The 13,227-nt window shown below is 38.9% G+C and overlaps 1 protein-coding gene and 1 long non-coding RNA gene across 3 annotated transcripts in view; one reads left to right on the top strand and one right to left on the bottom strand.

The window, feature by feature from the left end:
- The window catches only part of CNTNAP2 (contactin associated protein 2), a 1,382,613-nt gene that overhangs the window by 972,963 nt on the left and 396,423 nt on the right, over positions 1-13,227 (bottom strand). The gene's annotated exons all lie outside the window — the stretch shown is intronic.
- LOC125161130 (uncharacterized) overlaps positions 12,281-13,227 on the top strand; it is a 51,127-nt gene continuing 50,180 nt past the window's right edge. For both annotated transcript variants that reach the window (XR_007150475.1, XR_007150474.1), the window contains exon 1: positions 12,281-12,623. This is a non-coding gene — a long non-coding RNA (uncharacterized LOC125161130). The remainder of the gene's footprint in view (positions 12,624-13,227) is intronic.

Genomic DNA, 13,227 nt, shown 5'->3' with positions numbered 1-13,227 from the left:
ATGTAGCAGCCACTTTTCAGTCGCCACCTGTCAGGACCCATCAGCAGCATCTGACCTACGGTTCCTTGAAACCATTCTGTCAGAGGCATCTAGGACCCCAGCCCTTCGCTATTCCTTCCTCTACTTCCCATCTCACCAGCCCCTTCACATTAGAGTATAAATAAAGAGCAGTCCTTGGACCTGGTCCCTTTTTCCTCCTGCTCTCAGTAATCATGTCCAGTCCCACAACTTGTCTGTGTTGAGGATTCTTCTTGTGTCTCTAGCTCTGATGACTCTCCAACTCCACACCTGTCCATTCAGCATCTCCCCTGGGATAACTAACCCCTCTCAAATCCAGCAGGCCTAATGAATTCCTGATGCTGACCCCAAACTTGCTCTGCTTTAATTTTTTTGTTTTGCCATTTCTATTAGCATCTCTTACCTTTCACATCCTTGAAAACCTTTGCATCATACATGGCCGTCACTTTCTCCCCTGACTACCATCCATCCGTTACTAAGTCCCTTTCAGAATCCAGCTGCTTCCACTTTGGCCCTACCAATGACATCACCCGGACATTTATAGTAAGTTCCTAATCGGTTTGCCTGTTTCTGCCTTCCTTCCCTATAGTCTGTTTCCAATACAGCAGAGTGAATCTTTTAAAATCGCAAGTCCCAGGCAGCTCTTCCTGCCCATGGGTCCTGTCTCCATGCCTTAATAAAGTCACCTTTTTGCAGCAAAAATAAATAAATAAATAAACTCACAAGTCCTCCCATTTCCTTTCTCCGTTGAGAGCCCTTGAAGGCTCCCCGCACTACCCAGAGTAAAGGCCAACATGTCTTTCAGCAGCTATCCCCTACCTGCCTCCATAGCACCCCTGCTGATAGGATCTTATCTCTTGCAATCCAATGACACTGGTTTCCATCCTCTTCTTAGATCTTCAAGGCCGTCTTCCCGCCTCAAGGCTTTTGCGCTTATGGTTACTCCTGCCTAAATTGCTCTTCCTCGTGTACATCCTCCTGGTGATTTTACTGGTCACCTCGGTGAAGCTGTTCCTGACAACTAGTTAAAACTGCACCTCCTACTTCTCATCACTTTCCCTCCTCCCCCTCCTTTGTTCATCCCCTGCTAATATACACAATAACTTGTTCAATTAATTGCACCCTCCCACGGAAATATAAGCTCACTGAGGGCAGGGATTTTTATTAGTATTGTTTTCTGTTGCATCCTCAACAGCTAGAATGATGGTAGGCCCTCAATAAACATGTGTTAGCGTGTAAACCTGGAATAAATTCTGGGTTAAGTATACCACAGTATCATGAACTAGGAATGAACAGGACAGAGAAAGACTAGTTGATTGCCCTGCGGTAAGTGGGGAGTCCTCTGGAAGTCTCTGAAAGAGGCAACTTGTAAAGCTATATAATGGAATGGGAATACAGAGGGAGGCTGGAGCGTCCACAACAATGGTCTTTAAAGTTCTTCTTTATCTTAATAGTACCTCCCAATGATAGGTTGAACTCAAAATAGCTATGGACAGGACAAGGGAAATTCTGGTGATGTTTTTCTGCTCTGTTTTCTTCTTGGCTCCCAATTCTCCTCACTGGGGTCCTACCACCACTACAGTTCAGTGCCACATGCCCAGGCTTCATTTCCAAGCCATGGACTGAAGCTATAACTCAAGTTCCAACTGGCAGGATGAAGTCATGATGTGGATGACTGTGGTAATATCATGTTCCCTAAACAAATCACTTTATTTTACTGAAGACAGATGAGGAATAAGGAAATGATCTCTGAGAGCAAGAAGTAGAAGGTTTTCACTGGGTCAACAAGGACCTTGATCAGAGCACAACAAAATCAACAGCAACCACAATTATTGAAGGTTTACTGGGACAGCTGTGTTATGTCTATCATTACTAATCTTAGCAAGCGCATTGCAAAGAAGGGATGATAATACTTTGCCAGATGAGGCTATTGAGGCTTTGAAAATGAACTCGCCCAAAGATATGAAAAGGCTAAGTGGTACTATTAGAATTCAAATCCCTGCTAGAAGGCTTGTACGTCCATGCTTCTGCACAAAGTATAGATGATTCCTCCCCCCCCGACCCCCACCCCACCTCAATTCTTGGACTGCTAAGGGGAAGGAGATACAAACCGAAGAAAGCAAATCCTAATATCGTTTGATTTTAAAGCTGATCATATATTGAAGCCAATTAGTATGTTCTTCAGTTTTAGACGATGATTCTAATCACGGTGATAGAAAGCGGCATGGGAAGTAGATCATTCCAGTAGCGCCTATCAATCTTCCACTACACTGAGAGAGATCAAACTAGCAAAGGGTCCTTTAAACATAAGTAAAAACAAGAATCATATTGTTGGGTGGGGTAACATTTATTTCCACACCAAGGAAAACAAAACTCATTTTCACTGTGTATTTTGTTAATTCCTAGCACATGTTGAGCTAGTGAGCTAATATTTTAGCAAAACAAGTAATGATGTTAAAATATTTAGAGCCGCAAAGAGGGCGCCAAAGACAAAGAAACAAAAAACAACAACACCAACAAAAAACATTACCACTCAGTTACAAGATGGTGCATTTGGAAAATTCTCTACGTTCACACTGCCACTGAAAATTGAATTTGTAATCGACAGTGGCACTTTGCAGTGAACAATATGGCACCATATTTATTTCTGTAATTATTTTAGAACTTTTAAATTGTGGCTTCTCTAAGGCCTCAGGACATGGTAAACACAGCCAAGATTATTGAGGGTTCATTGTCTGAGATGTTTTACTTAACTCTAAGTGATTTAATTCGAGTCAATAAATCTCAATGAAGATATATCAAATAGCCTACCCTGTGCTTGCAACATACTAGGCAATGGTGGGATATTAAAAATCGTGTAAGAGAGAGTTGTCTCCACATTTAAAATCCTGCATTGACAAAGGCATTAGAGAACTCAGCAAGAGAGACTAGACAATAAGCCTTATTCACTCAAAAAATTAAAAACAAACAAAAAAAACCCCGACATTAAAAAAGAGTACTTAATGCAGTATGAATATATTTGGCATATAGTCCTTTATCTCACGGCCAGTATGTTTAATTGTAGATATGTCACTTGTTGAATGTGTGTGTGCATATGCATTTATAAATCTGCATATATATTTTGAAAAACACCGTGATGTTTATAAAGTTATGCAAGTATAAAATCCTTAATTCTGACTTCACCTGTTCTATACTTTCTAGAAATATTAAGGAGTCCTTTCCAATAAAAAAAAAAAACCCTAAAAACTGAATATTTCTTAACATTATAACCCTTAATTTGGTTTCCTGGAAAAAATGAAAGTTATTGAATCTAACAATTACTGTTGGATTCATGAATGAAGAAAGAATAACACTGCTATATTAAAATACTGCCCAGGGGTGCCTGGGTGGCGCAGTCGGTTAAGCGTCCGACTTCAGCCAGGTCACGATCTCGCGGTCCGTGAGTTCGAGCCCCGCGTCAGGCTCTGGGCTGATGGCTCAGAGCCTGGAGCCTGTTTCCGATTCTGTGTTTCCCTCTCTCTCTGCCCCTCCCCCGTTCATGCTCTGTCTCTCTCTGTCCCAAAAATAAATAAACGTTGAAAAAAAAATTTTAAATACTGCCCATAAGTCAGTAAACTTTTTCTGTAAAGGATGATAGTATTTTAGGCTTTGCAGTCATACTCAAGTCTGGTGTGTGTTTCAATAAAACTTTATCTGTGGATACTGAAATTGGAATTTCATGTAGTTTCCATGTGTCACAAAATATTATTTCTCCCCCCCCCCCCAATCATTTAAACATGTAAGACCACACGTTAAAAATGGTATCTAAAAGCAAGTGGCTGTTTTCCTGATCCCAATCCAAAATAGCTCTCATGTTTGTATACCTGAAAACTATTCCTCAGGGATATACTAACCACAGCTGATCACGCAATGCTTATATGCCAAACACTGTTCAATATACTTACTAGTCTATATAAACATGTTTAATCTTCAAGTCGACCCTGTAAGTTAGGAATGTTATTTTCTCCATTTTACAAAGAAAGAAACCAAGACAGAGAGGTTGAACACCTCGCTCAGTGTCACATGTCTATTAAAGGACAGAGCTGGGATTAAGCCTGGAGTCTGTTCTCTTAGCCACTGCTCCCTGACACCCACTGCGTGATGATGTGCTAGGTTCCCAGCTACAGAACAGAAGATGGTGAAATATTTAAGCTCCTTTAAATTCATAAGAATGATATTTTTATCTGAACGGGTAGAGGTAAATGCAAATTGCTCAAAGTTAAATGTTTAACTTTTTTGGCAATTAGAGTATCTGAGACAGGTGATATATAGAGTTTAAAGGAAAGAGAACATTGGTGACAATGTATACCGCTGATTTCTGTCACAAAACTACTAACCTGTTTTCTCCTCGGGTTATGAAATTCTAAGTGCCTTGGAGATTTGACTCATTTAACATCCCGATGCCAGAGAAAACTTCCCCTAAAAACGGATTAGGCAATTAAATACCTATTCTAGTGTGAGTCATCTCTTAAGAGTCACATTCTGTTTTGCCAGGTAAGAACTGTTACTGTTTAAGAACAGTCTGTTTTTAATTATTTGTTTTTGATGCAACATGAGGTTTTATAGACAGATAACCACATATAGGTCCATACAGCGTGTTTATCGTAACTACCATAAAATGGCTAGATTTGTGATTTTCAAGCCCAAACCAAAAATGTACGTGGCTTAAGTTTGAATGCTCTGATTTAATCTCCCTTCATCTACGTCTTTCAGACAGTCAAGGGGAATGTAAGTGAAGCAATTCATAGTAATTTCTATATGGCCTTCCCTACTAGACTTCTGCCTTTGCCTACACATTCTCTCCTCCCCTAAACCGAACTGATTAAAACTCTCCCTTGACCTTTAAATGCTCTTATTGATGTTGAAGTCAGAGAAAAGAGGGATAATAATTGAATTTTGAACAACAGCCAGTATGAAAATGTAGACTGGAGTTCTATCTGGATATGAAATTGAACAAATAACGGGCAATTTAAAAAATCATACACAAAGCAGAACTGACAAAAGGCAGAATGACTGAATAACACTAGCGGGGATAGAGTGACCTGGAAAAACTCCTGGAGACTTGCACTCCCTTTGCAGACTCCCAGAGTGAGTCCCCAGGGGTAAATAATTCCATTCCAATAAAACACTTTCTCTATCAGACAACTAAATATATGGTGTAATCATTCTGCAAAGGAGAGTAATATGCTCACATAATTTTTTTTTAAAGAACTGATTGCTTGTTGAAGGTTTGCTCTCCCAACAATAGCCCGTGGCATCCGTCTTGATAATAGACCAGATAACAGATGGTATTTCTTGAAGGACAGATTCAAATTAAAGCACTATGTTCAGAGAAAAGCAACTTTATTCCTGTATTATCATGGACACTGAGAAAACATTTTTGATTTTATGGTTTTTAAGTTAATGAGATCTCTAGTGTAGTCACCTGGTTAGTGGAAAAACCTAGCCATGAAAATTCTTTCTGCTTTTTCAACTATAGCATTTATTTTAAAGTAACTATAACCAGCATATAGCATAGTATCATTGGACAATGTAATATTTTAGAGAGTTGATTGCTAACATGATATTAACCTAAAAATCTTTCAGAATCGTTCTCCAGGTTTTCTGCATGTTACCTTAACAAAGCGTCATTTTTTAAATGAGAGCTTCATTTAAAAACAATTTTAATGTTTAGTTTTTGAGAGAGAGAAAGAGCATGAGAGTAGGGGACAGTCAGAGAGAGAGGGAGACACAGAATCCAAAGCAGGCTCCAGGCTCTGAACTGTCAGCACAGAGGCTGACATGGGGCTCAAAGTCACAGAAGGGGAGATCATAACCTGAGCCAAAGTCGGACCCTTAATCGACTGAGCCACCCAGGTGCCCCAATGAGAGCTCCATTTCTAAAATGGGATTTTAGGGCAGTGTCTACAATACTTAACTTTGCAGTTAGAAAACGTCATCACTACAAAGTTGGAATTGCTAGAATTATACACCATATGCTATAATACTGTAGGTTAATATTACTTTGCAAACTGATTTCTTTTTCCATTTAACATGGTGAATTTTTTTCAGGTCACTGAATCATGAAACATGATTTCTCATGCATTGAAAAATACAGTATTTAACAGCTTCATAGAATTCCATCATTTGAATAATATTGGCATTTAGATTGTTGGCGTTTTGTTGTTGTTACTATATCAAAATTTCTCACACAAGTATCCGACATAACAATGTGTTATAACCATAGTTGTAATACTTGAATTGTCACTACATCTAGGTTCTCACCTTTGTTAAAGAGCTGAAAGACAAACTGTGTTTCCTAGAACCCCTGACAACAGGTTTCCACATTAGATTGTATCATAACAATGAGACATTTGGGCAGAATTTAGAATGTAGAGAAAATAGGTCATTATTTCTCGTGTCTGCAGTGGACAGGTATCAACCCACTTCCTTGACGCAGGGAGCAAGATCATCTGTAGCCATTTTCTTGAACTCCCCAAACAGCCATTATTCTGGCCTTTGTTCCCAGTCATTCCCAACAATTTTTTTTAATTTAATTTTTTATTTTTTTAAATCTACATCCAAATTAGTTAGCATATAGTGAAGCAATGATTTCAGGAGTAGATTCCTTAGTGCCCCTTACCCATTTAGCCCATCCCCCCTCCCACAACCCCTCCAGCAACCCTCAGTTTGTTCTCCATATTTATGAGTCTCTTCTGTTTTGTCCCCCTCCCTGGTTTTCTATTATTTTTGTTTCCCTTCCCTTATGTTCATTTGTTTTGTCTCTTAAAGTCCTCATATGAGTGAAGTCATATGATTTTTGTCTTTCTCTGGCTAATTTCACTTAGCATAATACCCTCCAGTGCCATCCACGTAGTTGCAAATGGCAAGATTTCATTCTTTTTGATTGCTGAGTAACACTCCATTGTGTGTGTGCATATATATATATATATATACACACACACCATGTATATACATATGTGTGTGTGTGTGTGTATATATATATATATATATATATATATATATATATATATGTATGTATTATATACATGCCACATCTTCTTTATCCATTCATCCATCGATGGACATTTGGGCTCTTTCCATACTTTGGCTATTGTTGATAGTGCTGCTATAAACATGGGGGGGGGTGCATGTGTCCCTTCGAAACAGCACACCTGTATCCCTTGGATAAATGCCTAGTAGTGCAATTGCTGGGTCGTAGGGTAGTTCTATTTTTAGTTTTTTGAGGAACCTCCATACTGTTTTCCAGAGTGGCTGCACCAGCTTGCATTGCCCCCAACATTGCAAAAGAGATCCTCTTTCTCTGCATCCTCGCCAACATCTGTTGTCGGCCCAACAATTTTGTAAATCTCTGATTCTTTGTATTGAATCTCACTCTGTTTAAGATATTTAAAGGGGTTTCTGGTCTTCTGTCAGAATCTTGACTAAAATAGTCATAAATAAAGTAATCTGTGTTTTGTTTTGTTAGGATTGTTTTGATGGGATGCATTACAAAAATGACTGGGTCAAAAAGTAGGGATCTTTCCAAGGTTCCTTTTAGAAAATGGAGTAAAGAATCTAAATTTAGCTTCCCTTTCACAGAAAAAAAAAAAAGAAAACAAAATTCCAGAATTATATATTGAATCATTACTTTCATCCTATTTGTTTTAAAAGCAGTCCTTACATATAGTTTTGGACTCTAAATTGTTCCGTTTTTGTTTCGATTCCCACTGGAATGTTTATTGCATATTTAAGTAGCTTTTAATGTATATTGATACAAATTCCTTTTGTTTTTTCAGAATAATTCTGATAATCTTGATTACTGTTCTTCCAGATTAACTACCAAATCAATTTGGCTTCAAAAATCTTTTTGAATTTTTTATAATAATTAAACCTTATTTTATGGAAAGTTAAGAACTTTATACTATACACTTCTATGACACCACTTTTCTCATTAGTTTTTTAAGCCATCTTTTATATCCTTTAGGAATACAAAGTCTCACCAATATATTCTCACATTTCCTATCTATTGCATTTATTCTCAGATCTAGTGTCATGAACAACCTTTTGTTGCTTTTTTTTTTTTTAAAAAATGTTTATTTTGAAAGAGAGAGAGAGAGCTCGCACACAAGCAAGTGGAGAGAGGGGCAGAGATGGGAGGGAGAGAAAGAATCCCAAGCAGGCTCCGCACTGTCAGTGCCTGAAATGGGGCTGGATCCCACGACCCTGGGATCATGACTTGAGCCAAAATCAAGAGTTGGATGCTCAGCTGACGGAGCCACCCAGGAGCCCCATCCCATTCTAACACACTTCATTGCATGCATTATACTATGTTTTTATTTCATCATCTCTTTCCCTGTATAAAATGAAAAAGCAAACCAAACAACATTTTTAAAAATTGCCACTGTATCCATATCTTCAACTGTGACAGTGAAACTGACTTCGTGTGTTCTTCTCTGCATTGATCTGTCCCCCCACACCCCATTTCTACAAATTGGGGGGGTAGTGAGGTTTGCCAAGTCTATCTTCCATTAATTCCCGGAGTAGTCTGTTGAGGATGTCAGAACATGCTACAATCTGATTCTTCCTCACCTGGGCCTGTGCACTGGGGAAGTTGTTTTTTTTTTCTAACCATGATCTACAGGGGATGTGTTAAGGTCTCTTTAGACAGCGTGAAAGCAGAAACAAAGTTTAAATGTTTGAGGAATATCTTTTTTAAGAGAATTAAAAAAAAACTGGTCTTAAAAGTTAAAAAAAAAAACAACTTTATCATATCATCAAGACCATTGTCTTGTTTAGTGCAGCTTTTATGTCTGTAAAATACCAGAAACTAACAGAACTGGGCTAACTTATGTATGTGCTACACTGAGAGTGTGCATACTAACGATGAAAGTCCTGTGAAGGAACCCAGAGAAGGCGTTCAAGAGTAAAGGCCCTGGCCCTAGAAACACAGGCCCATATCCTGGCTGAGGACTGAAATCATATTAGCTTTCGGCTTTAATCTCTATTGAGCTTTACATTTCATTTATTTACAAAAAAAAAAACATGAAAACCCTAAGAATTATTGCTCTTCCCCCTACAGATGTGGAATTATTTTATTGGGTCTGCTTTATTGAATTTCCATCCTGGCCTTACACTCACAACACCTAAGACCCTCCACATACACAGGGCATGGGACATACACCATGAGACTGTTGTGTTTCTGCGCTTCCTAAGAGCAGAGCACTGACCACCTTTTGTTTTGGACTTTCTTTTCCAGACTGTAGAGTGAACAGCCTTGGAAGATACACAGGTGGTCATCTCCAGAGAGCAGTTCTTGCTGCCCTCTATAACCAAGATTATGTTGGGGCAAATGTTGGACAGGTTTGGTTGTAGTCCTTCATAAAAGATTGGGGTTTCCTAAACTGGGGCTCCTTTATGACACACACCCCACTGGGTGGAAAATCATCCCCTGGTCTTCATGGCACCACCCTGAGAAGTAAGGCTCAGGGAACCTTGCAGATGCTGACATTCTGGCCGCGGCTGTTACTGTGGGTACCAGTCCTTTGTCTCTGACCCAGAAGCCACGTTTTCTGCCAGCATCCATGTAACAGGGGCAAGCCAACTTGTTAGCTTGTAAGCAGAGTAGAGTCCCAGCCCCTTCATGGATCGTGGCCCTAATCTATCTGTAGATCCAAGTCGTAAGATGCTTTCATTTAAATCTTATTTTTCTTCTTCTTGAGAACTCGTGCAACCAGGGGGAACAGGGGAAAAGAAGCAGGTGGTACAGAATACATGGGGCGCCAGAGGGTAAGAAACACAGGCACAAGTGGTGAGAAAGGGCTCTCGAGAGAGGGAAGTTGGTGGCTCCAAAAACAAACTCTGTGCGCTTCACGTTGTGCCCCGGGCCCATCCTGCTGTCAACCCACAGTCTTTTTAGCACCATTCTCCTGAGTGCGGTTGAGGCTGATTAACTCACTCCTCACACGCACAAGCCAGCCCTGTTAGCATTTGTTGATGCTAATTCTCACACAAATCCCCTCCTTCAAATTAAAAATGAGACAACCGTCTGTAACTAATTCCACAATTCCTGGGATAATGAAACAGAATGTTTTTTTAAAAAGAAAAGAAATTTGCAACTAATTTTCTGACTCCTCAAAAGTAGTCCGTTTTTCCTAGATCTTAGGATAATTTCTGCTCCCCTCAAGGAAGCATGCCGGTAAAGCTGTTACAAACTTCATTTCTCTAAAGAATTTCTGCATTCATCCACAATCTCCAAGGAACTCATTTAGCTAGCAGTGGGGAAAAAAACAAAAACAAAACAAAACAAAATTCCTGAAAAAATAAAACAAAATAAAACCCTAAGTTTCAATCAAAACTTAGAAATGGCCCTAACTGAAGCAAAAGCCCATAATGTGCAAAATAATCCACTTAAAAATCAGCAGGAGATTGTTATGTGTTTGAATAATTTCTAAACCAGTTTGAAACATAGTATACTATTTTAAGCTTTCATAAGGTATTACCTGAAAATGAAAGTTTTACATTTCTTCATGTGTACTGTCAGAGCCGAATTTTTTTCCATGGGGCTTCATGGTGTGGAATTTTAATACTCTTAAGTGCAGAGATTAATGGCCTTTATTTCTGTTTCTGTGAGGAAAACTTGTGTGGTCTTTGACCTTATCTCCTTGCACGATGCTAAAACCGTGATTAGTTAGCCAGAGTGTATCATTCCAGACAGTTGATCTTTCTAGTTAAATTCTGGCTCAGTTCTGGTTAACCCGGACCACCAATTTCTTTCTTCATCTCAACTTAGAATCTTTCAAAACTGTATCATTGTGGTTTCTTATTACAATAAGGCCATTACAATGAATCTGAAGCATCTTTCCTTGATGAATAAGGATGTCTCACGGTCTTAAGTTTATTATTTCATATCACCAATTATCACTGGAAGTTACCATAAAATGTTAAGTTTAGCGTTGGTCTTGGGTGGTATCAGGGTCAGCTTCCATAATGCAAACTTACTTTTTGTTAATTAAACAACAAAATAGCAACAATGGTGAAATATACAAATCACAATTTGTCTCTTTAAAAAAACCTCTATAAAGGATAATAGAAATCTATTACACTGGTATTGTGGGTTAGCCACATTTTACATACACTTTGTTTAAGGTGGTGTTAAAGTACTTTACATATTCTGATTTATGAATAGACTTTAACACAGATTTACATATAAATGTAAATAGTTATATAAAGCATTTTATGAACAGGTTTAAAAAATTAAGGTTATCCATCTGTCTTTTAAATAATCATTAACTTTACAAAGTATAAGAAAAAAAGTATTTCATAGGAATAGCGGTTTTTTAAAATATTAATGCATAAAATACAATATTTTCCAGTTTCCAAGGTAGCTTTTGCTTAAGCCTTTTAAAATAATAAAAGCCATCTTCAACATAGTCAAGAAATTCAAACTTTAGAGCTCAAACTTTTTTTGTTTGACATTTTAAAGAAAAGAACAAAAGTAACTGAAGAATACGGGTGACCCTTAACATGAGTTTGAACTGCACAGGTTCATTTATACATGGGTATTTTTCAATAAATACAGTGAGTCCTGTCAATGCATTTTTTCTTAAGATTTTCTTAACATTTTCTTTAATGTTACTGAAAAAAATATATAACATACAATATGTGCTAATTGATGGTTTATGTTATCAGTAAGGCTTCCCAGTCAACAGCAAGGATCCATAGTTAAGTTTTGTGAGATTTTCAACTTAGTTTTCAACTAAGTTTTACGTGGATTTTCAACTAAGAAAGGGGTTGGTGCCCCTAACCTCTGCGTTGTTCAAGGACCAACTGTACTGAATTACTTCAACAACTTCAGAAACCATATATCTCGTAAAATTATTTTAGAAACAAACATGCCAATATCAAAGTGAATATTCCGATGTTCTTAAACATTATGCTTAAATGTTGAAAGAGGGAGGCAAAATACATGCTGTACAAAAATCACTTAATCACCCCAAATGTTCTTCTCCCTGTGGGGTATCATTCTAAGTCTTCTGAGAAAGACGCTTCATGGGTTTGCAGGCGGCAGCTTAGGCGAAGGTGAAATGTTGCTTTCTCGGCTATTTCTTTCCTTGCCTCTCTGTCCACTAGTAGTACTCATAATGCGGAAGTTGCCCACGACGACCAACCATGAGATGAACAATGTGCTTTATGCTCCACGGAGTCCTTGAGCCTGGCAATGGCACTTTCCGGCGTCCTTTTAGCTGCATCTTCTCTACATCATCCAGTAGTTGCTCTTTCACACCTGTTGCCTTCTGTATTTGTGATGCTGCAGGAAAGAGACAGAGGAAACCAACTTCCCTTGTAGCTGTAGGGATGGCCAGTTCCAGATGGCCGATTCTCAAGTGGACTTGAGAGACCGTCCGGAGCGTGTAAGCAGGGTTGTTTTCTGTTGTGTTGAGGCAGGGGTCTGTATCTGCACTCTCCAGCTCAACAAGAGATTTGGACTGAAGGTTACATCGGATTTAAGGCAGCGTTCCTTCATCCTAAGGGTTCAAATGCTTCCTGTCCTACTAATTCATCCTCCAGAGAGGTCTGTGGTAAAGGTGGGAAGTCTTCGTTCTTGTTGTTTCCCTTACTGACGTATAAAAACTAAGTATGACCCTGGAATTACTATTCCTAGCTGACTTGGGACTTTTGGCAAATTCTGTGCACATTTGCTCCGTGAGCCTGATGTTAACCGTAGAAGAATTTCTCAGCACGCCGAGTTGTTTTAATTTGAATTCCTAGCTGCCATTTAAGATAGAGGAGATTTAAAATTAGTGTATTAGTTGACGTGGGGTGCCATAATGAAGTACCATAGACTGGGGGCTTAAACGACAAAGAATTATTTTCTCACAGTTCTTGAGGTGCAAAGTCTGAGATGAAGTTTGTCTGCTGGGTTGGCTCCCTCTGAGGTCCCTCCTCTTGGCTTGCAGATGGCCACCTTTTCCCTGTGTCTTCATGCGGTCTTCCCTCTATGTGCCTGTCTGTCCCAATCTTTCTTTGGAAGGACTCCAGTCTTACTGGATTGGGGCCAACCCATATGAGCTCATTTCAATTTAACTCCCTCTTTAACGATCCTACCTTGGAATACAGTCTCTTGAGGTACTAGCGGTTGGGCAAGCTCAGCCTCCCTCCAGTATGAATTCTGGGGTGACACAGTTTAGC

Source organism: Prionailurus viverrinus, chromosome A2, assembly GCF_022837055.1.
Source record: "Prionailurus viverrinus isolate Anna chromosome A2, UM_Priviv_1.0, whole genome shotgun sequence".
Taxonomy (NCBI): domain Eukaryota; kingdom Metazoa; phylum Chordata; class Mammalia; order Carnivora; family Felidae; genus Prionailurus; species Prionailurus viverrinus.
The sequence above is the reverse complement of the archived record's forward strand: the minus strand, read 5'-3'. Positions and strand labels throughout refer to the sequence as shown.